Here is a 4,441-nt window from a genome sequence, read left to right as displayed (position 1 = left end):
ACCTGGCATTGACCACTGTCGGGAGACAGGATACTGGGCTAGATGGACCTTTGGTCTGACCCACTATGGCCGTTCTTATGTTCTAATCAAACAACAAAAACTTAACTTTTGCAGCATAATTCTTCAGCGAAGGAGTGTATTTCTCAGCTATGCAACCCACATAGGACCCTGCTTAACCAAACAGTGCACCAGACTCCTCTTAAAAAGTACTATTTGGCTTCAAACAGGCTCAGTTATTTGCCATGCCCCTTCAGAGAGTTTTCAATCAGTTCCACACTGGGCCAGACCTTCAGCTGGTGCGTAAAACAGTCAATGGAGCTTTGCAAATTTAAACCAGTTGAATGTCTGGCCCTATTAGCTGAAGTGCCCCTAAGCCATGTTCTCTCTAACAACCAGAAACCCCAGAGACACAAGCGCTGAAGAGGAACTAGATAAACCCACATCTTGAGGACACCCAGATTTGGGACATTCTCTCGCTGATTTCCCCTCCTCCATTCCCAGCCAGCTCTGCTAGGTTTCCACAACTTCAGATCCCTTCCCGCGGGGAAGGGTGGGGTGCCGGGATGGCACAGGTTTGCCAGCTGCTGCACCAATACCTTTCCTGGGGAGCAGATCCACAATGCCAAGAGCACTGCTCCTGCCCCAAGCCTGATTGTTATCTGGGGGCGGGCGACAGTGTGGAATTAAACTTGGCCAGAGTAACACAAAAGCCGTCCAAGCCCAGGGATTCGACACAGAGCTCTGATTGTGCAAGATTGTGCTGGTTTCTCCAGCAAGATACGGAATGAAATCAGGCCCCAAGGTGATTAAAAATAATAAAAAAAAGTAGAAAAGGCCAAGCATGTTCTCAGCTCGGTGCAGTTAGGAAGCCACAAAGTCCCAGCGTTGCCAGTTCCAGTTTCCTGCGCAAATGTACAGGAGGCAGCGCAGGGAGCAAACAGCCTGTTCCCGGCCTCAGGACCTCCGACGGCCTGCAAGGAGCTTGGGGATTTGCAAGTGGTGGGCTTCGCTGCCGATTGGCAGCCCCTGGTGCTCAAAGGCAAGGGAAGGCTGAGCCCCGTGGGTACATCTACACACCCTTGCAGAGACTTCAGAAGGAAATGAATGGGAAGAGGTAAACTGTTCCTGTAGGGGGATAGACCCTATTTTCAGGTGAAGATCAAAGGTCAGACCTGCTATGTGTGGTGGTGCAGAGACGCACCCTAAGAGCTTTCAGTCTGTGAAGCCAAGCGGACAATACGTTCAATCTTATCAAAGGGGGATCTCCGTCATCCTGGTTGAAAACACTGGGGCAAAGGACTTGAGGTAAGCTAGCCTGTAGGAGATGGGGGAATGGCTGGTGAGTCAAGTTTAGGCTTCAGCAGGTGTGTTATGATTTTCTTTGCCATGTAACTATTTGCTTCCAATATTTGTACTTACTGACTTTTGAATCTCTGTTCTGCAATGATGAACTTCATTCTGCCTTTCACCGCGTATACTTCCAAGTGCCGTGTGCTAAGCAGAGTGTGGGGATCTGGAGTTGAAGCTTGTATTCCCAGGGAGTAGCGGATCTCAGAGCTCTGCATGCGCTTGGTGGCACAGGGCCTGGGCACTCCAGCGGGATGCTGGGAGGACTCCCGGGTGGGTGCGTGCCTGTGGCTAACCTGTAGAGAGACAGCAAGGCCTGGAAGGCAGAGCTTGCATTGTCAGAGGCTGGGAGAGTGAGGGTGCTAATCTTGAGTAGGCACAGACCAGAAATCTTCGCACTAAGGGCAGGCGGTAGTGAGGGGGCTCACAAGTCCAGCTACCCCAGGAAACACCCTGGGAACCAGATTTTAAGAGAGATTTAGGCACCTAACACATTGCCCAAAGCCCCTAACTCTCAGTGAGTTCCAGTGGTGCTTTTGAACAGCCCAGCAGGTACTCAAATACCATTGAAAGACTGGCCGATCCTCCCATTATCAATGGACGTTAGGAGCCTAAACACCTTTGGAGATCGGGCCCTACATGACTTGCCCAAGGTCACGTCAGCAGCGTGGGGGAGAGCGACAAACTGAACTTGAGGCTGAGTCCCAGGTTAGCGGTCTAACCCCCGGCTAACCCTTTTCCCTGCTAACACAAGCATCACTCACCTTGGTTCCAGCACCTGCACATAGCGCGCCTGTAACACCGCTGGGATGGAGTGTCCGCCCGGACTAGATCCTGGGGGAACAGCAAATGTCGAGCCTGGAGGACTGCGTTCATTTGCTCAGATGCTGTAATTAAACCACTTTATCTAAACAGATGCAAAACCCAACTGGAGGTTGCTTTTCAGTCCATTAAAACCGGATGTTCAGCAGTTCAGCTGAAGCCAGTTCCTCACTGAATTGCACGGCACTGTTACAAACCTGGGTAAATGGTTTGGGCTTGTCTACACTAGAAATGCCGCAGTAGTGCAGTGTAGGGGTTCTTCCGTGGGCAATGCATTTCCCCCAAGAGGCGGTAGCTAGGTCAAGGGACCTAGCGCTGTCTACACGGGAACTTAGGTCACTAACTACGTTGCTCAGGGTTGTGGATTTTTCATGCCCACGATGAACGTAGTTGAGTCCACCTAATTTTCTAGTATAGACGAGCCCTGAAGTCTAATTCAGTAAGGAATTGACTAACTATTTCAATCTGGTTGGTAAGAGTTTGGTGCAATTCAGGGATGGATTGATTTCAACTGAACGGCTGCAGATCCATTGTTAAACACCGAATGATGGCTGCAGTATTTAAGTTGATTTAGAGACCTTCCTTGGTTGTCGGACACGATGCTGGCCACATGGCTCCTTTGTGTACCCTTGGCTATGAAACGGATGCGTCTTAACTGTGTCAGCCCACTGAGCCGTTGGCTCGGGGGAACTTGGACTTTAGACAAATCCAGGCAACTGTGAGGGGAAAGCGTCAGTTGGGGCTGGTAACGCGCCACCGTAACGCCAGGTTTATTGAAGCACCTCAATAAAAGTCGGCTGATGGCTAAAAGGTGCTGAGCTCCCCGCAGCGCCAACGAGCGGCAATGGGATTTGTGGATGCCCAGCACTTCTGAAATGAGCAGCAGGCTGCTTCGAGCGAGAGACTTTACAGTCCCAGGATGAAGTTTGCTGGAGCCAGCGGATACGAGATGTGAAAGCCGTTGCTTTGGGTCGGGAATGGCCTTTGACACGTCTGTGAATGGTGCAGAACAGACATGGGAAGGCAAAAGGGATTGAGACCAGTCACTCCGCCTTCCTTTGGAAGCACATATGCAGGTAAACCAGGAGGCAGCACCTGGATAGACCTTTACCCTACAGTGCCCACCCCCAATTCAGCTGGCTGGGGGAGGAACGGACACATACGAGGTTGGGGATTTGGCCCATCTGCTGATCTCCCAAACAGTAGCCTAAGGAAGGGGGGGGAGGGGGGGACAAAAAAAGGACCAAAGGCCAAACAGATCTTAAGAGATGGGAGCCAAACACTGTCCACCGGGGTAGAGAGCCGTGTGTGAAGCCCTATCCCTAGCGAAGTGGGCCCTGGACCATTCTTGGGGTTTGAGAGCACATTTGCTGCAACAGTCCCTTGCATGCGCTACACCAGCAACATGCCCAGAGGAACACCCACACAAACGCTGGGCCCTCGAGCAATTGAACTGTCTGCTGTAGCTCCAGCCCACTGGGGATAAAAGGGATCAAGAACGGTCTCCATTAGCACTGGGCAGTGGTGCCAAGACACAGAGGCCAGGCCTGAGTGAGAGAAAGGAGTGAAGTTCCGTGCCCTTCCTCAAAAGCGGGTTTGGCTCCAGCACAGGAGGGTCTGCGCTGGAGAATGACTATGTAAAAGTGGCATCTGGTCCGTGTGTATCCAGCCTGAACTACTGGTTGGCTTTAGATTACAATGGCCACTGGGTTTTGCCACTTGTGTTTGCCTTGCAGAACCAACACAGAAAGGACACGAACTGGATTCTGCGCCATCATGAGCGTAATCCAAATTAGTTACGGAGTCCAGATTAGACTATGCCGACACACCCACTACAGGCAATGAGGCGGCACAGAAGACCAAACCTGGCCTGCAAGGGCTGGAACCATCAGCAGCAAAGGCTTCACTCAGATGCACGCAGGACAATCTCTCGCAAGCCAAGAGCTCCTTAAGGAAATTGAGCAAAGACTGGCAAACACCTCCCTCTTGTGGCTATGATTCAGAACAACAATTAGATTAAGAGCGAGGTTGTAATGCAGAAAAAACACCCTTCTTATACCAAGCCAGGGAAGATTTCTGCTCTCCTTGCGCTGAGGAAGTTTTCCTTAGTTTGCAACAGAAGCTGGTGTGGATGTTTCCACAGGGAATATTCCAGGACTGTCCAGTCGGCTTTGGAAAGCTGGCGTGGTACCAATTAAAGAGCTCAGGACCACAGCCTCCAACTGCCAATGGTGGGAGTAAGACTTTAAAATGATTTGGGCCTTAGCGGGTA

This window comes from Chrysemys picta, chromosome 22 (assembly GCF_011386835.1).
Source record: "Chrysemys picta bellii isolate R12L10 chromosome 22, ASM1138683v2, whole genome shotgun sequence".
Taxonomy (NCBI): Eukaryota; Metazoa; Chordata; order Testudines; family Emydidae; genus Chrysemys; species Chrysemys picta.
Note: the sequence above shows the minus strand (reverse complement) of the source record.